Source organism: Canis aureus, chromosome X (genome assembly GCF_053574225.1).
Source record: "Canis aureus isolate CA01 chromosome X, VMU_Caureus_v.1.0, whole genome shotgun sequence".
Lineage (NCBI taxonomy): Eukaryota > Metazoa > Chordata > Mammalia > Carnivora > Canidae > Canis > Canis aureus.
In genome coordinates this window covers 66,774,379-66,797,402 of record NC_135649.1, presented here as the reverse complement: position 1 = coordinate 66,797,402, position 23,024 = coordinate 66,774,379, and the positions used below count along the sequence as shown (strand labels likewise).

Sequence of the window (23,024 nt, the reverse complement as noted above, 5' to 3'; positions counted from 1 at the left end):
GTAGGGAGAAGGCATTGGGAAATTCCCATCCACAACCTCAAGGCGTATCTTTTTGTGACTACTTGTCACAACTTTAGGAACTACCCTTAACCTTCATTAAAAATTTATTTCATCTGGAGATGTGTGTGTGTGTGTGTGTGTGTGTGTGTGTGTGTGGAGAGAGAGAGAGAGAGAGAGAGAGAGAGAGGGAGAGACACTGCCAGAAAAGAGAAAGGAGGAGACAAGGAATGATTTGTTTATTGAGAACTCACCTCCCTCATGAACCTAGAGGACATTATGCAAGTGAAAGAAGCCAGACACAGAAGGACAAATATTACATAATACCACTTATATGAGGAATCTAAAATAGTCAAACTCTTGGAAGCAGAGAGTAGAATAGTAGTTGCTAGGGATTGAAGGTAGGGGGAAATGGGCACAGAGTTTTAGTTATACAAGATGAATAAATCCTACAGATTCACTGTGCAGCGTAGTGCCCATAGTTAGCAATACTGTATTGCATTTGCTAAGAGGGTAGATCTTATGTTAGCTCATCATAAAAAAATAAGAGGATGGGGGGAACGTTTTGGTGGTGATGGATATGTTTATGGCATAGACTGTGGTGATGGTTTCATGGGTGTATACTTATCTCCAAACTCATTATATTGTATACATGAAATATATACAGCTTTTTTGTGTTAATCATACCCCAAAAAATAGTTTTTAAAAAAATAGTAAATAAGGTGGAGGCAACTGACTTCTTTCCTCCTGAAATTCCTGCCTGGGTTTCTTGTTATGATGATGGTACAGTCAAAAGGCATATCTACAATCTGAGCCATACTGCTTAGAACAATAACAATATGATATTCTAACTATGTGGTACTTTAGTTTGGCATTTTACCCTTTTTCACATGTGTAAATACTCTCACTTATCTGAAATACTATATAATCCTATGAGTTAGAAAGAGCAAGGAGGAGGAAACATGATCAGAAAGGTTATTTGTCCAAGGTCACAAATACGTGAATAGCCAATAGGCCCCTAGCTCTACTCCTGACTTATAGTCTGATCTTTTCTTCTATACTAAGTCAATATTTTTCTGGAGGTGTTTCATTTATGAGTATATCTTGTCTTTACAATGAGTCTATGAATTTTTAGAAGGCACGGATCATGTATTACTCATCTCTGTATTCCTTGAAGCATCAGAGTCTTGCATAAGGCACTTAATAATTACTTGTGGTTAATTGATTAGCCAGTATATCCACTCCATCCTGCTCCCAATACTGGATATCATATATCTATAACTTCTAAGTGTCAGTGTTTAACCTTTCATTTTAATAAACTTTTGCTGGGTGTGAAAATAATTTGCAGGGCACTATGCTAAGCCCTGCTCTAGAAATTAAAGCTATAAGTAAGATAGGGTCTCTGTACTCAATTAGCTTAAAGTTTTGTCGGAGGTGCCTAAAGACAGGAGAAATAGAGGGATAAAAATAAGGGAAAGGCCCTGGGACCCTGTCTTTTCTCTTTTATTCTAAACATCAGGTTGGGCCCATTTCTGCAAGTTACTATGGTAACAGGACAAGTTTTAAGTTTCTATTAAAATTACTGTCTTTCTAGAAGTGAGCTTTTTTATATCTAGGCTCTTTCTTTCCTGGGGAATGGAAGTAGGGGGTTAAGAGAAGACATGGCCTCAAATTGGTGATATAGCTTCCTCGGAACAACCTGGCCAATTTTATTATAGAGATAGACTTATTCTTCTGAGAAAAAGTTGACCCTGTTGTGGTTATTATATCTAAAATAGCTATCTAGGGGTGCCTAGGTGGCTCAGTTGGTTAAGTGTCCACTCTTAATTTTGGCTTAGGTCATGATCTCAGGATCCTGAGATGGAGCCCTGCATTAGGCTCCATGCTCATCAGGGAGTCTGCTTGAGATTCTCTCGCTCCCTTTGCCCTTTCCTCCACATGGGCTTGCTCACTTTCTCTCTCTCTAAAAATAAATAAATAAAACTTTAAAAAATGAAATGAAATAACTACCTAGATGGGGTGCATCATGAGCAGTGGATATATTCTTCTCTAAGAGGCCTCAGTGTCCTTTACAAAGTAATTTTACCACTACTTTCACTCCCTCTCCTGATTCTGATCAATGAATTAACCAAGTCATAACTGAGCACTGAGCCAGGCAGTATTACACAAGTACAGAGATTTAAAAATTTAGACTCTTGGGGGATCCCTGGGTGGCGCGGTGGTTTGGCGCCTGCCTTTGGCCCAGGGTGCGATCCCGGAGACCCGGGATCGAATCCCACGTCGGGCTCCCAGTGCATGGAGCCTGCTTCTCCCTCTGCCTGTGTCTCTGCCTCTCTCTCTCTCTGTGTGACTATCATAAATAAATAAAAATTTAAAAAATTTAGACTCTTAAGCCCTTGCTGATCTACAGGGAAGAAAGACTAAAGTGGATAAAAAATAGGTTTCACACAAAGCAGTTATATTCCAAGAGCAAAATGAGGGGTACTGATAGTTAATATTACAGTTCAGAGAAGGGGAAGATGCTGTGGTCACAAAAGCTTTCAAAACTAAAGTCTTAAAAGATGGGTAAAATTTCGAGTGGTGAAGAGGGGAAGTGGTCAAGGGCAGCCCAGGCAAAAATAAAGATACACAGAAAAGGTATTATGGAATACTATGTAAATTGATTTTAGGTGAAGTAGAAGGAGAGTAGTGAGAAACGAGGCTGGACCAGACACAGGCACCCAGGAATGGTTTGATCTAGCTAAAGAGCTTGGATTTTAATCAGGAAGCAGTGGCAGCTGTTTGATATTTACAGTCTTGATTGCACTGTCACTTCTATATGTTCCAGCTCCTCTACTGGATTCTAAGGTACTTCAAGATGAGAATGGTATCCTATGTCTTTGTACTTCCAGAGTACCTAGCAGTGTAAATGAAAGGACCAGAGATATGAAGGAGGAGCTGGCAGTTGATTTATGAGCTGAATTCCTGATTTTGTTTGTCACCATATGTTAAATTATTTTTTTTAAGATTTTATTTATTTATTCATGAGAGACACACACAGAAAGACAGAGACACAGGCAGAGAGAGAAGCAGGCTCCATGCAGGGAGCCCAATGTGGGACTCGATCTCGGGTCTCCAGGATCACGCCCTGGGCTGAAGGCAGGCGCTAAACCACTGAGCCACCCGGACTGCCCACCATATGTCAAATTAGGTATATGAGACAGAAAGAGGTCCCACTATCCACCTGAAAATTTAGGATAAGTGAAAAACAACTGAAAACTTGAGTTGAACTTGAGGGAGACAGAGACAGAGAGAGACAGAGAGGTCCTTTGCCTATGTATGAAATCAAAGCCTCTTCAGAGAATGACATGCTCTTGAGGAATTCAAGCTTTGCTCTCTAACTAAAGGTGGTAAGAGAGGTCTTAAGACTTGTTCTCCTTGGGCATTTGTAAACTGTTATGCAAAGTTATTTGTAGGGCAAGTAGCCTTCGTGCAACCTCTAAAATTTTACCTTGTACAGTCTCTAACTTACAAATACTTGATCACAAATGATATTTCATATTGGCATCTACTGTCACCTCTACTCTTCTCTTCCCTTACATACTTCCCTCTTCTCCAAGGCCCCTGATGCAACAGGCAGTTGGGCCATTGAGAAGCAAATAAAGTGAATTTTCAGAAAATCTGTGGGAGGAAGGGGCAAAGTTAAACTTTGGAGAAATAAAGTAGGTAAGAGTAGGTTCCCAAGTAGGTCTTGACCTCTGTCCCTAAATATCTTTCATCAAATGGCCTGAATTATTCTCATAAATTTGTTATACTGCCTGAAAACAAACTATATGAAATCACTTTTAGATTAATAAGCACCTTCTTTCTATGTATATAAATACCTCTAGTAGAGTTAGAACAGCTACTAGACTTTTATTTATTAGTATAGTTATGTCAAATAATGGTCCATTGCCTACAGGCTATAATTAGCTTACTTTGCTTCGTGACACATAAATATTAGGATATCTGGAACTGAGAGTTTAGGTTCTGGTAGCAAGGGTAGGTCATTCTGTGAGGCCTAGCAGACTTTAGTGGTATGATAGGAAGAAATTTAAGATGGCCTTCTAAAGATTCCTGGCTTCCTTGTGTACACACACACCTTTTATCAGTTATTTGATCAAACACTAATCTAGTGTTTTTGCAGATGAAATTAAAGTCCTAAATCACTTGACCATAAAATAGATTTTATGGGTAGGCCTGATCTAATCAATGGGATCTTTCTTTAAAAGTAGAAAGTTTCCTCAACTAGTGACAATGCAGGCAGTCAGAGATTTGAAGTACTAGCGGGATTTGATGTGTAAAAAGTTTTTTGTTGTTGATTTGAAAATGGAAGAGGATAAATGGAAAGGAATGTGAGCCGCCTTTTGGAGCTGAAAGTGGTCCTTGATTGACAGCTACTCAGTTCTACATATGCAATAATTGAATTTTGTTAACTTGATTGAGCTTGGAAGAAGACCATGAGGCCCAGATGAGAATTGCAGCCCTGGGCAATACCTTTATTTAACCTTGTGAGACCTGAGTAGAGGATTCAGTTAAACTATACCAGACCTCTAACTCATGGGAACTGTGAGCTAATAAATGGCTATTATTTTAAGCCACTGGTTTTGTGTTATTTTGTTATGTTAGCAATAGAAACTAGTACGTAGGTAGGTGATCTCTTAGGATGAACCTGAGGGTTTTGGCACTCAAGAGCCTGAAAGAGGAGCTCTGTAAAGCAAGGGGCTACAAAAAGTAAACTTACCTATTTGAATATTTTGTTGGTGGACTGGCTCTCTGCTCAAGAAAAAGAGCTTGGATTTTTTCCCTTCCCTCCCCCTATATTCCATCCCATGAACAAGACCTTCTTCTAAGACCTAATGCTTGGATCAGTTCTATTATTCCTATGGTTTAGTTCTACAAAAGTTTGATTTCTACAGTCTGGCCTGAGAGTTTAATTAATATGCATAATGCTGTTTCTATGGGAAGATGCAGTCTGAGTTCCCAAGAACTTAAAATCAAGTTTTTGGAACAAAACCCACTCGTTATAAAAATAGACTGTACTCATTTTAATAGAATATAAAGCAATAAGCCAAAGGGATATGCATATATATATATACATATATGTGTATATGTATGAAATATATATACGTAGTTCAAAGAACCTGAGAGCTGTTATTTGGGAGTGAAAGGGAGAGGAGGAACAAGTCTTTTAACAAGGCCTCTTATAGTGTAGTATATCATGGATCTTGATCCTAGTTGCCTATATTTCAATCCTAGCTCTGTCACCTGCCAGTTATGTGACTTTGGGCAAGTTGCTTAATCTCTCAGTGCCTCCTGTTCTCCATCTATATAATGGGATAGTAGAACAATCTCATAGGGTTTCTGAACAAATAAGAGCAGATACACATAAAGTTCTTAGACTAATACTTGGCATACAACATAAGGGTTAGTTATTACTGTTATAAAACCTCAGAAACGTTTATTCTTTCTTTTTTTAATAAATTTTTCAGAAACTTTTTTATAGTGTCTTTTGCCTCTTAGCTTTCTTAGACATAGCAGTTCAGTTTAGGGGTGCCTGGCTGGCTCAGTTGGTGGGGTATACAACTCTTGATCTTGGGGTTGTGATTTGAAGTCACATGTTGGGTGTAGAGATTACTTAAAAATAAAATCTAGAGGAAAAAATCTAAATTAGTTCATCTTTAAAACTTTAGTTATTTTAGCATCCAGGAATTTATAGTCTTGGAATGTTAGGACTATCTTTAACCATTCCACCCAGAGATTCTCTAGGCTAAGGCAAAGTTAGTATGTTCTTTTTATGTAGACCAAATTCTATCCACCTCAATAGAGGCCTGATACCTTTCTGTGTAGTCACTAAGGAAGAGCAATTCATATTTGTTTGTTTGTTTGTTTAAGTGAAAGAGTATAAAGGTGAGGAGAGTAAAGCAGGAGATGACTTTTAAGACCTCAGTCTTTAGGGTATGCCTAGAATCTAAGTTTAAAGTGTGAAAGTGATCTGATTGAGAAGCCTGAGATCTGAATGAGGATATTATGACTAAATTTAGAATTTTGCTTTTCACTCTGTGGCTGAAGCTTTCAAACCTAATTCAAAATGCACAGCCCATTTGAGCCAACTTGCAACACTCTGGCATATCAAAAACAAATAACAAATAACCATCCTTGTCACAGAGGACCTAGTTTTAAGAACAGCATAAGGTAACTTAAAAAGCTTATTAGGGACGCCCGGGTGGCTCAGCAGTTGAGCATCTGCCTTTGGCTCAAGGTGTGATCCCGCGGTCCCTGGATGGAGTCCCACATTGGGCTCCCTACATGGAGCCTGCTTCTCCCTTTGCCCATGTCTCTGCCTCTCTCTGTGTGACTCTCATGAAAAAATAAATAAAATCTTTAAAAGAAGTTTTTTTAAAAAAAGCTTACTAAAGAAGCCACAAGAGGTATCGGCAGCACATAGCTTTTTCTAAACATTTTTACGAGATAAATGCAAATAAATCACAGACATGTTTTGTATTTTCCTGAAATTAAACAGAGTACAATAGGCAATGAGGTCTAGTTCACATTTGAATAGACTGAGTTTTTTGTTTAGAAGTGATCAATAATGCCATTATTATTCTATTTGGCAAAAAAGCAAGAGGCTGGCAAAGAACTTATGAAAAGGAACTCTAGTATATCCCAGCACAGTTGTATATATCATTTAACTAAGGATGTAGTTACTGACTCCTGCCTCCTTTATACCTTTCAAGTGTTGACTGTGTTTTTGGAAATATCCAAGAAAGCAGATTTTGAGGGGTATGAGGGAGGACAGAAAATGAAACTCATCCAAGCATATCTCTTATAGCTCCAGCACTGTGAGACAAGGAGAATAGGCAAGTCCCTGTGTGTAGAAGTTGTAGGATGTAGTGAAAAGATTATGAAACCTGGATTCTAGTCCTCACTACCATTCAGCATAACCTCAGTTTTCTCATGTGTAAAAATGAGAATACCAATCTCTACTTAATCAACTCAAATGAGTATTGTGAACATCCAATGAGATCAGGGGTGAGAGAACATGCTTGTAAACTATAAAGCACTGTGCAAGCCCTAAAACTTCCCCTCCTCTGTGCATTACCTCATACATTTATCACAATACTTGACATTGTACAAAATGAGGTCTTTACTGGTCTATCTCTCCTACCAGATTGTGAAGTCATTAAAGGCATGGAACATGTCTATCCTTTTCGCTGCTATACGCCTGCACCTAGCCCAGAGCCTGACACAAAGTAGGTAGGTATTTAATAAATATTAAATTGATCATAGGAAATTCATATTAAAAAGTCACAGGTATTTTTTAAGATTTTATTTATTCATGAGAGACACACAGAGAGACAGAGATATAAGCAAAGGGAGAAGCAGGCTCCCTATGGGGAGCCCAATGTGGGACTCATCCGGGACTCCGAGATCACGCCCTGAGCCAAAGGCAGATGCTCAACTGCTGAGCCACCCAGGCTTCTGAAAAGGCACAGTTTGCTTTTATGGCCCTTAAGATTTTTTCCCAGACTTTTTTCATCCCTGGTGCTCCTTCTGTTTCAGAGCCTTATTGTCTGACACTTTCCTATTAAGAAACACTCTGGAGAAAATAACCAATAACTTTACTACAAGATGTCAATAATGGACAAAACTTACTGAGATATTTTCTTCTTCCTCTTGAAGAATTAGCATTCCTTTTTTTATGAATTTATTTTTTATTGGTGTTCAATTTGCCAACATATAGAATATCACCCAGTGCTCATCCAATCAAGTACCCCTCTCAGTGCCCAGATCACCCAGATCACCCAGTCACTCCCACCCCCCGCCCACCTCCCCTTCCACCACCCCTAGTTCGTTTCCCAGAGTTAGGAGTCTCTCATGTTCTGTCTCCCTTTCTGATATTTCCCAAGGAATTAGCATTCTAAAAGGAGTGAAGAATTTAGGCTAAAGGGACAATCTTTAATGGTTGGAATTTCAGGCAATTTTGGGCAACATCTGAGTTTATGCAAGAAGCCTTTGGGAGTCACTGATTTCCAGAGCCAGGAAGGGTGAAATATGGCATTTGCCTTGGATGTAAAATTTAAGAGAGCATCAAAAACTCAGTAATAAATAAGATTTCAATATTTGTTTACTCATTTAGTTTTATTGAGATATAATTTACATACCATAAAGCTCACTCCTTTATTTTTTTAAAGATTTATTTATTTATTCATGAAAGACACAGAGTGAGAGACAGAGGCAGACACATAGGCAGAGGGAGAAGCAGGCTCCATGCAGGGAGCCTGATGTGGGACTTGATCCCAGATCCTGAGATCCCAGGATCACGACCTGAACCAAAGACAGGTGCCCAACCGCTGAGCCACCCAGGCTTCCCAAGCTCACTCCTTTTAAGTGCACAATATAGTGGTGCCTGGCTGGCTCAGTCAATAGAGCATGCAATTCTTGATCTCAAGGTTGTAAGTTCAAGCTCTATGTTGTGTGTAGAGTTCACTAAAAAAATACGTAAATAAAATTGTAAAAAAAAAAAGTGCACAATACAATGATTTTTAGTATATCTAGAGTTGTGCAATCATCACAATAATCTATTTTTAGGACATTTTCACTGCCCCAGAAAGAATCTTTGGACCTTATAAGTGTCAGTTCTCATTTTCATCAACCCTTAACCTCTCTCCTCCTAGCCCTAGGCAACCACAAATATTTTGTGTCTCTATATATTTGTCTGTTCTAGACATTTTGTGTAAGTTATAGAATATGTGGTCTTTTGTGATTGGCTTCTTTAATTTGGTATAATGTTTCCAAAATTCATCCAATGTGTGAATATACTAAATTTTGTTTATCCATTCATCAGGTGATGGACATTTGACTCATTTCCACTCTTTGGCTATATGAATAATGCTATTATGAACAAGTTTTTCTGTGGGCATGTTTTTCATTCTCTTGGACATATACTTAGCAGAAGAACCTTTGGATCATATATTAACTCTAGGTTTAATTTTTTGAGGAACTGCCACACTATTCCTCATTTTACATTCTCTCTCTTTCTTAAAGATTTTATTTATTTATTCATGATAGACACAGTGAGAGAGAGAGGCAGAGAGACACAGGCAGAGGGTGAAACAGGCTCCATGCCGGGAGCCCAACGCGGGACTCCATCCCGGGACTCCAGGATAGGCAGGCGCTAAACCGCTGAGCCACCCAGGGATCCCTTCATTTTACATTCTCACCAGAAATACATGTATGAAGGTTCAGTTTCTCCACATTCTTGCCAATGCTCATTGTCTTTTCGGTTATGGCCATTCTAGTAGGTGTGAGGTCATGAATGCAATATTTCTTTAAAATTAAAAAAATTTTTAAATTTTATCCATTTATTCATGGGAGACACATGGGGGTGGGGGCAGAGACACAGGCAGAGGGAGAAGCAGGCTCCATGCAGGGAGCCTGATGCGGGACTCAATCCCAGGACTCCAGGATCATGCCCTGGGCTGAAGGCAGGTGTTAAAATGCTGAGCCACCCAGGGATCCCCTAAAATTAAAATTAATGTAAAAATCTATGATGAACAAAATATTGAAACTTTTAATAAAAACAGAAACTGCAGTGCTGTGCTGAGCCATATTAGAGCCTGAGGCAAAAGGAAATATGTGTGTTCCCATATACATGTTTCTACTTATTTTTTTGTTTCTACTTATTTTTAATGGTCATGAAAAAAGACTTTGAAAGTACATTTTATGAATGCGAAGAGATATGAATATTCTTCCTGAATCTGAACATAAAATAAAAAGAAAAGTAAATAGCCCCTGGTGTGATTCCCTCCTGTGTGGCTGTTCTGTGGAACAGTAGTCGTGTGCCTCCTTCTGCCTTCTCTCCCAACTAAGTGCAAACTACCACCCCATGGAAGATTCATTGGACATGGACATGAGCCCCTTGAGGCTCCAGAACTATCTTTTCGGTTGTGAAGTAAAAGCTGACAAAGATTACCACTTTAAGGTGGATAATGATGAAAATGAGCACCAGTTATCTTTAAGAACGGTCAGTTTGGGAGCTGGTGCAAAGGATAAATTGCACATTGTTGAAGCAGAGGCAATGAATTATGAAGGGGGTCCAATTAAAGTCACACTGGCAACTTTGAAGATGTCTGTACAGCCAACAGTGTCCCTTGGGGGCTTTGAAATAACACCACCTGTAGTCTTACAGTTGAAATGTGGTTCGGGGCCTGTGCATATTAGTGGACAGCACTTAGTAGCTGTGGAGGAAGATGCAGAGTCAAAAGATGAAAAAGAAGAGGATATGAAACTCCTTAGTATATCTGGAAAGCATTCTGCCCCTGGAAGTGGTAGCATGTTTCCACAGAAAAAAGTAAAACTTGCTGCTAATGAAGATGATGATGACGACGAAGACGACGATGATGATGATTTTGATGAATATAAACACAAAAATCTTCAACAAAATACTATCAAACTGAACCTGGGAACATATAAAGGGGATTATATGTCATGAAGAAGTGGAATTTATTACAGAAATACTAGATTGGTTCAATATATAAGAATCAATCACCCTATTAATAGAATAAAGTGCAAAAAACACATGATCATCTCAGTAGATGTAGGAAAAAACTTTAACAAAATCCAAACCCCTTTCATGACAAACAAAACAAAACAAAAAACACTCAACAAAGTAGGAATAGAAGAGAATTTGCCCAAACTGAAGAAGGGCACCTTTGATGGCTGAATAATGGCTCCTGTTCTAATTCCTAGAAACTGTGAATATGTTACTATGTTATTTCACATAGTAAAATAGTCTTTACAAGATGTTAGTAAGATCTTAAGATGTGGAGATTATGCTGGATTATTTGGGTGTGCTCAATGTAATCACAAGTTTCCTTATAAGAGGAAGGCAGGGGATCAGAGTCAAAGAGAGAATATGAGAGATTAGAGACGATGTTACACTACTGAATTTGGAGATGGAGGATGGAGCCCATGAGCCATGGAATGCATGTAGTCTCTAGAAGCAAGAAAATGCAAGGAAGCAGATTCTTCCCTAGATCCTCTAGAAGAAACAGATCTCCTGACATCTTGTTTTTAACTAAGTGCAACTGATTTTAGATTCCCAACCTCCAGAAATGTTAAGAGAATAATTTTGTGTTACACTCAATCACTAACTTTGCAGTAAATTGTTATAGTGGCAATAGGAAGCTAATACAGCACCAATAAAAACCCTTTCTTCTTAGATCAGGAATAGGCCAAGGATATTTTCCTCTCACTACTTTTTTTTAAAGATTTACTTATTAAAAAAAGAGATTTATTTATTTATTTGAAAGAGAGAGTGAGCACAAGTGTGAGGAGCAGAGGGAGAAGGAGAAAGAATCCCAAGCCAACTCCACGCTCAGCAGGGAACCTGCTATGGGGCTCAATCTCTTGACTCTGAGACCAAGACCTGAGACCAAGGGTTGAACACTTAACTGACTGTTCCACACAAGCACTCCTTACTCTTCCTCTTCTATTCTATTCACTCTTGTAGTAGAGATTCTGTCCAGGGAAATTAGGAAAGAAAAGGGTATAAAATAAATCCAAATTAAGAAAGAAGTAAAACTTCACTGGATTCTACCCTTGAAATTAATAATACAGTATAAATCAACAAATTGAATTTAAATTAAAAAAGAAATAAATAAAACTATATCTACTTTTTTTAAAAGATTTTATTTATTTATTCATGAGAGACAGAGAAAGAGGCAGAGACACAGGCAGAGGTCGAACCAAGCTCCATGCAGGGAGCCCGGGTCCCCAGGATCACGCCCTGGGCCGAAGGCAGTGCTAAACCACTGAGCCACCCAGGCTGCCCCTCTATCTACTTTCAAATGTCATAATTTTGTATACAGAAAATTCTAAGGAATCCATAAAAATACTAGAACTAGAACTAATAAATCATTTTGATAGGGTTGTACAATACAAAACCAACATACAACAGTTATATTTTCACACATTTGCAATGAACAATCTGAAAGTGAAATTAAGGAAGCAATTTTATTTAAGGGATGCCTGGGTGGCTCAGTGGTTGAGCATCTGCCTTCAGCTCAGGGTGTGATCCCAGAGTTCTGGGATTGAGTCCCACATTAGGCTCCTACATGGAGCCTGCTTCTCCTCCCTCTGCCTGTGTCTCTGCCTCTCTCTGTATCTCTCATGAATGAGTAAATAAATAACCTTTAAATTTTTTAAATTTAAAATAGCATCAGAAACACTTAGGAATAAATTTAACAACAAAGTACAAAACTTATACATGAAAAAGGTACAAAATATCATTAATAAAAATTTAAGAACTAAATATGTGGGAAAACATCCATTCCATGTTCACGGATTGGAAGACTTAATACTGTTATGATGTTGATACTCTGCCAAATTTTGTACACATTCACCACAGTCCCTATTGGTGCACCTGGATAGCACAGTTGGTTAAGTGTCTGCCTTCGGCTCAGGTCATGATACCAGGGTCCTGAGGCTGAGCCCTGCTTTTCCCTCTCCCTCTGTTACTCCCCCTGTTTGTGTTCTCTCTCTCTCTCAAATAAATGCACAAAATCTTAAAAAAAAAAAAAAAAGAAAACCAGATCCTATCAAAATTCCAGCTTGATTATTTCAAAAATTGCCAAGGTGATCCTAAAATTAATATGAAACCACAAAGGACCAGAATATTTATTTTTTAAAATATTTTATTTATTTGTTCATTAGAGACACAAGGAGAGAGAGGCAGAGACATAGGCAGAGGGAGAAACAGGCCCCATGCAGGGAGCCCGATGCAAGACAGGATTCCAAGACTCCGGGATTATGCCCTGAGCCAAAGGCAGACACTCAACCGCTGAGCCATCCAGGAGTCCCAGGACCAGAATACTGAAAACAATCCAGAAAAAAAGGAATACAGTTTTAGCACTCATACCTCTTAATTCTAAAACTCACTTCAAAGCTACAGTAATCAAGATTTGTGTTAGAGTCATAGGTTAGAAATATAAATAAATGAAATAGAATTGAGAGTTCAGAAATAAACCTTTAAAAAAAAATAAAAGAAATAAACCTTCACATTTTATGATCAATTACCTACAAAGAAAGACTGGTTTTTTAAACATATAGTGCTGTAACAACTGAATATTTACATGTGAAAGAAAGAAGTTAGATACCTTTTTTCCACAATATACAAAAAATATTTCAAATTAGATTAACAATCTAAGTGTAAATGATAAAACTATAAAAATCTTAGAAGAAAACTTAGGTGTACATCTTCATGCCCTTAAGTTATAGAATAGTTCCTTAGATATGATATCAAAAGTCCAAGGAATGAAAGGAAAAACTGATAAATTATACTTAATCAAAATTAAAATCTTTTGTGCTTTAGATGACACATCAATAAATTGAAAAAATCCATAGAAAAAGAGAAAATATTTGCAAACCACATATCTGATAATGAACACATATCCAGGTATATATATATATATATATATATATATATATATATATATATATTTCAACTCAATAGTAAAGGACCAATAATCCAATTGGAAAATGAGCAAAGGATATGAATAGACATTTCTCCAAAGAAGATGTGCAAATGGCCAATAAGTACATACAAAGATGCTCTACTTTGTTATCCATCAGGGAAATGTAAATCAAAACCACAATGAGATACTACTTCACACCTACTAAGCTAACTATAATTAAAATGACAAATGTTAATGAAGATGTGGAGAGATTGGCACTCTGATACTTGCTGGTGGTGATGTTAAAATGGCACAGTGCCTTGGAAAACAGTTTGCAATTCTTCAAAGGGTTCAACATAGGGCTACCATATTATCCAGCAATTCTATACCCAGTTATATGCCCAAGGGAATTGAAAATGTATCCACACAAAAATTTGTACACAAATGTTCATAGCAGCATTATTCATAAGAACTAGTAAGTGGAAATAATTCAAACATGCATATTGGAAAACAATATGTTGTGTTTCCATACAATGAGATATTATTTAATCATAAAAGGAATGGAAAAAAGATAAAGTACTAATATATGCTATATCATGCATAAGCCCTGATAATATCATGCTAAGCGAAAAAAGCCAGTCACAGAAGACGACCTGCTGTATTATTTAATTTACAGGAAATTTTCAGAAGGGATCTGAAATACATAAAGACAGAAAATAAATTAGAATTTGCCACGGACATGTTTTTCTTTTAAAAAGCTTTTATTTATTTATTCATGATAGACACAGAGAGAGAGAGAGAGAGAGAGAGAGAGAGGCAGAGAGAAGCGGGCTCCCGTGGGACTGGATCCCGACCCCAGGATCATGCCCTGAGCCAAAGACTCAACCGTTGAGCCACCCCAGGCATCCCAATGCCAGGAACTTGTTTGTGGGAGGAAGGAGAGGGGATGAGTGATTATGGGTGTATGGAGTTTCCTTTTGGGGTAATGAAAATGTTCTGAAATTAGATAGTGGTGGTGGTTACACAAATCTGTGAGTGTACTAACAACTACTGAATCATACTCCTTGAAATGATGAATTTTATAGTATGTGAATTACGTTTCAACAAAAGATCTTCAGGACAGGTCAACTTTACACAGAGGAAGTTGTGTGATTTTACAAGTCTCATTATACATCTTCATTTTGTATAAATGCCCTCAACAGTTCAAAGCACATTTATAGATGTCTTCTTGTTGTTGTTCTTCCCATACCCTACATCACTTAGTACAGTGCCTTGCAACATGTATCATCTTAGAAATCATTGTAGGTGTGAAATGTATGTACTATATGTATTAAATACTTTTTCATCTTCTTGAGTCCTCTAATAAAAAACATTATCTAGCTTCATGTTTTATTTTTCTCCACTGATCTGTAATTTCCCTGAGGCTAAAAATCATGGTAAATTCATCCCCATCTTTTTATATCAAACCTTACTTTTACTCCCATCTTAATCCTAGTACAGTGTCTGATATAAAGATACTCCTTGTAATTCTTCTAAAACTCCTTTTATTTTCCCCTCCCCAGCTTGAGCCTAATCTTGAGGACCAATACTGGGTTTCATTCATATTTGTATTCTCTACCACCGTCTTGTGTAGCCCTATTCTTTACATGCAAGTTCTTTTTTATTTTAAGATTTATTCTTTTTATTCGAAAGAGTGCACAAGTGCACTCATGTGAGCTGGGGAGAGGGGTGCAGGGGGAGGGAGAGGGAAAGAGTCTCAAGCAGTGTGGAACCTGACTTGGGGCTCAATCTCACGACTCCGAGATTATGACCTGAGCTGAAACCCAAGAGTTAGATGCTTAATGGACTGAACCACCCAGGCACCCCTACATGCAAGTTCATAATGAATGAATAAATTCTGTTATATCTGGTCTCCTGTTTGCCATATCACTTGTACCTTTTCTCAATTCATGTCTCAAATCAATGTATTCCAGTCTAACTATGCATGCATCTATCATTTGGACTGTCATATACAGGTTCATTACTCATTTGCTTGTGTTAAAAAATAAATGCAAAAGTAAGAGAAACTATTGTCCCAGAGATCATTGCCTGTGAAATTATCTTTGTAAATTCTCCAACTGAGAGTCTGCCAGTTGATGGTGAAACCCCAACTCTTCTTTTCCCTATTTGGATTTTATATACTTGGAGGAGTCATTTTTCTTACCTTTGAAACAATTGCAATGAAAGAGGAAAACTGGGATCTTAGAGAGAATGGAGCAGGTACTAATTGGACCAGGAGTCCAGGAGGACAACAGGATCAGCCTTGAAGAGCAAATATTGTAGCCTGGCCAGAAAATTCTGTCTCTGGTGTTTTCTGGAGGCATTTTTCTTGGCATCAAGGCAGGTAGACTAGGAGAAATATGAGGGGTAGAGGTAGGGGTATGAAGTTTCTACCTTTGCTGTGAATTAACAGAGCTTTTCTCCCCGTAGGTCCCCTGTTACAGCACTTCTTCATTTGAAACACCACTAAATAAAACAATGCATCAGGGTTCCCCCCCCTAAAATTAACTAACAATTTCATAAGCTTATTGTTCTATTAATGCTTCCTGCTGTTTATTTATTTACATGTATTTCCTTTAAATCCAAATGGTCATTTGTTCTAGACAGAAAAAGTTATGACAGTCATCAGAGTAAAACTGAAATAGGTTTCACTTAATGTTCTCCACTTTTCTACCTACCCTTAAATTGCCACAGAGAGATGTTGTATACCTAGTTCAAAATAAATACACTTTGTAGTACAACCAAATCCCCTGCAATACTCAGAATTGATTTTCCATTTATTCTAAATTGTTTGACTCCCTCTTCTCTTAGGATAAGTTATTTCTCAAGAGATCAGGAGTTTTCTCTGCAATTGTCTTCTAGTGGCCTGCCCTACCAGTTTCCAAGATGTGCTCAAACTTGTCTAAACTCCAGGTAATTACACACCTCAAACTTAAGCTAAGACCTCTTCATCTCACTACATGGATTACTGACAATACAGAATGGCACCATGCAGTATTTTACACAAGAATTGCCATAAATCAAGGCCCAGAAGTTTACACAATTATCTACGATTAACTTCTATTTGAGAGTGACTATTATCAAAATAAAAAAAGAGAGTAATGATGAAAATAAATAAAATACGAGGTATTCGGTATTCTATGCTGGGTTCTTGTACAAACCTAGAGATAACATTTGAATGGAGAGAAAAACTATACCTTTGGAAAGGGATCAGGACTGCTAACTTGTCTTTTCCATACTTACACAGCACAAACCCTCACCCACCACTCTTTCACATCATTCATGAACAATGCTTCACAAAGAAGTTTCAGCCTCGTTTTTAAAACATGTTTAGTGTATTTTCCTGCATGGAGCGGGACAGAATAAAATAAACGTTTTTAGAGGTTTCTTAAAAGTGTCAGGGCTGAGCTCAGTCAAAAGAGGAAAGAATTTTGGGCCAGAGAACAGCATCTCAACCCCTTTATGAAGTTGCTTTCTGTCACAGAATTAAACAAGGAAGCAACTTGTTTTGAATCCAGTTTTGTCACTGACTTACTATATGAATTTAGGCTCACACTCTTTCTATTTTTCCTATCTTTTCAATTAGTCGGATGAATTAGACCTCGATCTCTAGCAGAACGGGGCTCACTGAAGCAAAAAGAATTAGGTTCTGTGCACTCTAACATGTACTAGCTGTTGCAGCTTTTGGAAAATTGGTCCACTTTTCTGGGCTTAGTTTCTTCATTTGTAAAATTGGGAAACTCAGTTCCCAGCTTACCTTATAGTATTATAATAATTTGGTAAAATAACAGAAAGACAGTTTTGTCTATTATAAAATGCTGTACATGTATGAGGTAACTGAAAGTCGAGGAGAACCAGAGATATCTAGAATGTAGAAAGAAGAAAGGAGTAGTGGCAAAGGTAAAACAAATTTGGGATGAAAAACTAAAAGGAAAAGAAAGAAAAGAAGCAAGAATGAGGCAATTTCAATGAGGATAAAGGTTGTGCCTAAAAGGAAGGGCACCGGCTCTGGAAAACTGGGGGAGGGGCCGCAGGCAGGCTGGGTCACGTTGTTGGCGGAGCCATTTCAGCAGTGCACGGCGGTTGGGCGCGGGACTTATTTTGCTGTAACGCCCGCTCCAGGCTTTTATCACTTTTTCCCCTAGAGCTCATCTAAAACCTAAGATGGCGGCTTTCGTACTGAGAGGGTGAGTACTGCCAGCTTACTAGGTTTGGAAAGCAGCCAATGAACAAATCTGAGGAAAGTACAGAAACTCGCCAACTTTTGTTTTGTGGTGAGTGCTAAGCTTCACATCCGCCAGAGAAATGTCCGGTAGTAAGGCTACACACTTCGGAATCGCGTGGCCGGCCTGGGGAGGGAGGAGAAGCCGGCCTGTTTTTCATTTTTCTGTCTCTCACCTTTTTTTAAAATATCGGAAAGTAATTTCCTTATTTAGTCACCTTACCACCACTGATGAAGCGGATAGTAGCTCGTAGGAGAGATTCTGAGCCGTTTCCCTTTCATTTTTCCTTGTTTAAATGGGTTTTTATTGACACCATGCGGGCCCAAAATGAGAGATTTTTTTTTTCTCCCCACAGCGCTTTCAGGAGCAGCCTAACCTGTTGGACCTACTTTCCCTTATTTTCTTCATGCTGTATTTCGCTAGCAAACGTTGTAGTTTTGATAAACTAATCAATTTTAACATACTCATTGTAGGCTAGATTTAAAAAAAAATTTTTTTTAATGTCCTTTATGTTTCAGATGACTTCTGGGTAATATAATACTTATCATTTGTTTTGAAAGTGCATTGTTCTGTTCAGAGGTAGGTGTGTGCGTGCGTACAGGTAATCTCTGAGGGAATTGTTAAATTATTTTGTGTCTTACCTTGATTACTCAGTAGGAAAAGAGCTAGATTTTCCGTGTTCAAATCTCTTGGTGAAAATAAATTTATATTAAGCATAATATTTTTGGGGGAAGACAGTAAAAAATTTGCAACTTTGTTTTTATGACGTGTAACTGGAAACAACCTGCATAACCTTCTATAAAATGTTTGAGTAAATTGTGGGACGTTTGTGTCTATGCAATACTTTGCAGCTATAGAAACAGATTTACCTCTTTACACACTTTTGATCTAGAGAATGCTATTACAATAGTTACGTGAGAAAAGTAAGTTGCAGATGCCTAGTATGATCTTGTGTCTTTGGTGGAAGAGGTGATGAGGGAGTATAAGATTAACTTTTTTCCTTTGTCTTTTTTGGGGGGCTTTCTACATATGTTATGAAGTACTTAAGATATATAAACATAACTAACTTAATGAGAGATACAAAAAAAAATACAGTATTCATCATCCAAACATAAAAATAATACATTGCTATAATAGTTGAAGTTCTTTGTGTACCCATTCCTGAATGCATCTCTTTTCTTCCTTCATCCCTAGAGGTAACCATTATTTTAAACAGTGGTTTTATTTCCCATGCATTTCTTAAACTTTTGTGACGTGTGGAACTACTTCTAGGATGGGTAATTTTTAAATAAATTTTGAAGATAAATTTTTAAAAGAAGTGTCAATAAAGATGAATTTTTAATTTTTAAGTGCCTGTTATCTGGATTACAGTAACAGGGGGCATTTGAAGTTTCTCCTAAGTTGAAGGCAGAATCTAATTAAAAAAAAAAAAAAAAAACAACAACACAGGAAATGTTGGAAAGGAAGTAGAGAAATTGGAACCCTGGTACATTGCTTTTGGGATTTAAAATGGTGCAGCCACTGTGGAAAATAGTATGGGGATTTCTTTATAGGTTACACATGGAATTACCATGCTTCTTGCCAACACTTGTTATTCTTTGTTTTTGTTTTGTTTTAAGAAAATTAGAACCATTTTAATAAGTTTGAAGTGGTATGTCATTGATTAGATTTGCGTTTTCCTAAAGACTGACTTGGGGCATGTTTTCTTGTGCTTGTTGATCATTTGTTTTCTTTGCAGAAATGTCTATTCCAGTCCTTTGCCCATTTTTTAATTTGGGTATTTTTGTTGGTGAGTTGTAAGAATTATTTATATATTCTCAACTGTTATATATGGTTTGGAAATTTTTTTCCCATTCTGTAGGTATTTTTCATACTTTAGGATGTCCTTTGGTTTGGTGTACAATTTTTAAAAAATTTGAAGCCCAGTTTGTCTATTTTTTTCTTTCGTTGCTTGTGTTTTCAGTGTCAAATCTAAGAATTTTTTGTCAAATTCAAAGTCATGAAGATTTATCTCTATGTATTCTTCTAAATACTTCATAGTTTTAGCTCTTATATATATGCCATTGATTTATTTTGAGTTAATTTTTATATATGATGTGAGGTCCAGCTTCATTTTTTTATATGCACATAGCCAGTTGTCCCAGCACCATACATCGAAGAGACTTGTCCACTCCCTATTGAATGGTCTTGGCACTCTTGTTGAAATCAGTTAGCCATAGATGTATATAGGTTTAGCTCAGGTCATTCAAAATTATTCCATTTGTCTCTGTATCTGTCATTATACTAGTACCACACTATTTTGATTACTGTAGATTGTAGTAAGTTTTAAAATTGCAAAGTGCCACTCTTTTAACTTTGTTGTTCTTTTTCAAGATTATTTTGGCTTTTCAGGGTCCCTTGCAGTTCCATATGAGTTATAGGATCAGCTTGTTCGTTTCTTTTTAAGTCATAGAAAAAAAATGAGGAGTTGCAAACCAAAAACACAATAGTACTGGCTTTTATATTTATCTATGTAGTTATCTTTACCCATGTTCTTTATTTCTTCCTACGCTTTTGAGTTACTTTCTATTATCCTTCCATTTTAGCCTGAAGAAGTCCCTTTGGCAGTTCTTGTAGGGTAGGCCTATTAGGAAGAAATTCCCTCAGATTTTCTTTATCTGGAAATGTCTTAATTTTTCCTGTCTGTTTTGATAGATAAAATATAATTCACACGCCATACAATTACTCACTTAAAGTGTACAGTTCAGTGGTTTTTAATCTATGTACAGCCATCACTACAGTCATTTTAGAGTATTTTCATCACCCAAGAAGTCCATGCCGTTTAGCCATAACTGCATATCCCCTTGAACCCTATCTGCTCAGCCCTAGGCAATGCCTAATCTACCTTTATTCTCTATAGATATCTCAGTTTTGAACATCCTGTATGAATGGAATCATATAATACGTGGTCTATTGTGATTGACTTCTTTCACTTAGCATAATGCTTCAAAGTTCATGTTATAGCGTGTATCAGTACTTCATTCTATTTATGACTGAATAATGTTTCAAATTATGATTTACCGCATTTTGTTTATGCATTCATTCATTGATGGACATTTAGGTTGTTTCCACCTTTAGGCTATTAATAATTCTGCTAAAACATTCATGTATAAATTTCTTTGTAGACATATGTTATCATTTCTCTAGGTGTATACTTTTTTTTTCTTTTGCTAGGACTCTTTCTAAACAAGAAAAGTTCTCTAGGTGTATACTTAAAGACTGTTTTTGCTGGGTCATATGGTAGCAATGTTTAATTGCCTGAGAAACTGCCTGATTCTTCCAAAGTGGCTGCGCCATTTTACAATCACAGCAGCAGTGTATGAGGGCTCTAACTTGTCTACATTCTCACCAACTCTTGTCATTATCTGACTTCATCCAATTCTAGCCATCCTAGTGGATGTGAAGTCGTATCTCATTGTAGTCTTTTTTTCCCACAAGGTTAATCCTCAGAAATTGGTCCTCAGGGAGGGGCAATTTGAATATGCCCACAGTTACCCTGGGATGACTGGTTTTGTTAAGGTTGTCTTTCCCTGTCCACACCCAGCAGCCAAGATCCCCTTACTGGGAACTAATTGTTTTCCACAACGCCCTGGGGCATAAACTACTTTGAATGTTAATCCAATCAAAATGTGGGTCCTTTGAAGAAATAGTTTTTGAGGTTAGTATTTGATATTTGTTCTGACCCTAGGAGGGCTCCTCCCACTTGTTTTAGTCTGCAGTTCTTTTCTTGCAAATTAGCTTACCTACAGTTAGTTCAGCCTCTATATTTTGAATCTGCTAACTGGCTTTTATTACAACCTCACTGTTTTTTAGGTCTCCTTTAGACTTGGGACTTTCTCCATGCTCTTGCAAATGAAGTCAGTCCTTTTGGGAAGAAATTAAGAGCTATCTGTTTTAATGTCTACTTCTTCGCTCAAACAAAAGCCTGGTCTCTGGTGATGAGGTAGGAACAAGGCAAATTTCTTTCTGAGTGACAGTAGGTTGTGGAGGGGCAAGTGCAGCCAGATGTCATCAGGGTTTGCTTTTCTCTCTTCACAACCCAGGACAAGGATGGTCAGGGCCCCAGTGTTTTCCATGCACCACACCCAATAAATTATACATTCTACCGGGGGGGGGGGGGGGGGGGGGGGCTGAAAGGGCTGGAACTCCTACCTTTCAACCACACTTGCCCAGGACTCTCAACCCTGTTAACAGGCAGCTGGGGGCTGGATAAGAAACTGTTCCTCCTGGGAGGAAAGCCCTCTGAATTGGGTCTTGGTGGGAGGGGTGGAAAGGGAGCCCTGTGTTCTTGGTTGCAGGAATCTGGAGTAGAGATTCCCTTTCCTTGAGCTCAAGATGAGAGAGGGAGGGAAGGGGAATGGTCTTGGTTCAAATAGAGACTCATATTTGTTAGTGGATTTTTTTTTTTTTCAGGTTTTATTTATTTATTCATGAGAGACACACACACAGAGAGAGAGAGAGAGAGAGAGGCACAGATACAGGCAGAAGAAGAAGCAGGCTCCATGCAGGGAGCCTGACATGGGACTTGATTCCGGGTCTCCAGGATCACACCCTGGGCTGAAGGCGGCGCTAAACCGCTGAGCCACCCGGGCTGCCCTGTTAGTGGATTTTTGAAGTTGTTCTTGACTATATGTTTCATTTGCTGTTTGTCCTTAGATCAGTTTCCAGAGGCTTTAAATGGCTTTTAAAGAAAAATAGTTTTCATCACTTTCAGTGGGGAGCAGCAGGTCACTCGGGTTCTTCATGCTGTCATACTATAAGCTGATCTTTTTCCTTTAGTTTTGAAAGATATTTTTATCAGATGTAGATTTATTGGTTGGCAGCTTTTTTCTTTCAGCAGTTTAAATATGTCATTGCACTGCCTTCTGGCCTCTGATTTCTGATAATGGGTTGCTTCTCTTTCCTTGCTCTTAGCATTTTTAGGGGGAGGATTTCAACAGTTTGATTATACTACATCTCATTGTGCACGTCTTTGAGTTTATTCTCTTTGGGGTTCATTGAATTTTAAGATATGGAGATTGGCTACTATTCAGATATTCTTCATGAATCATTTTGTTCTAGCCTCATTTTGCATGTGTTGGTACACTTAATGTTGTCTCTTAGGCTCTTTTCATTTTCTTCCTTTTTTTTCCTTTTCCATTCCTCAGACTGAATAATCTTAATTTACCTATCTTCATGGTCCTTTATTTTTTCTTCAGCCTATTGAAATTTTATGTTGAACCCCTCTAAAATTTTTCATTTCGTTTATTGT

The 23,024-nt window shown here is 37.8% G+C and overlaps 2 pseudogenes across 1 annotated transcript in view; both read left to right on the top strand.

Moving 5' to 3' along the window:
• The first annotated feature begins 9,902 nt into the window (after positions 1 to 9,902).
• LOC144308879 (nucleophosmin pseudogene) lies at positions 9,903 to 10,510 on the top strand (annotated as a pseudogene).
• A 7,785-nt stretch (positions 10,511 to 18,295) lies between these two features.
• Positions 18,296 to 23,024, top strand: part of LOC144309018 (elongation factor 1-alpha 1 pseudogene) — a 76,285-nt pseudogene continuing 71,556 nt past the window's right edge. Inside the window, exons 1-3 of the transcript XR_013375161.1 lie at positions 18,296 to 18,313; positions 19,473 to 19,523; positions 21,587 to 21,716. The product of XR_013375161.1 is annotated as an elongation factor 1-alpha 1 pseudogene (transcript). The remainder of the gene's footprint in view (positions 18,314 to 19,472; positions 19,524 to 21,586; positions 21,717 to 23,024) is intronic.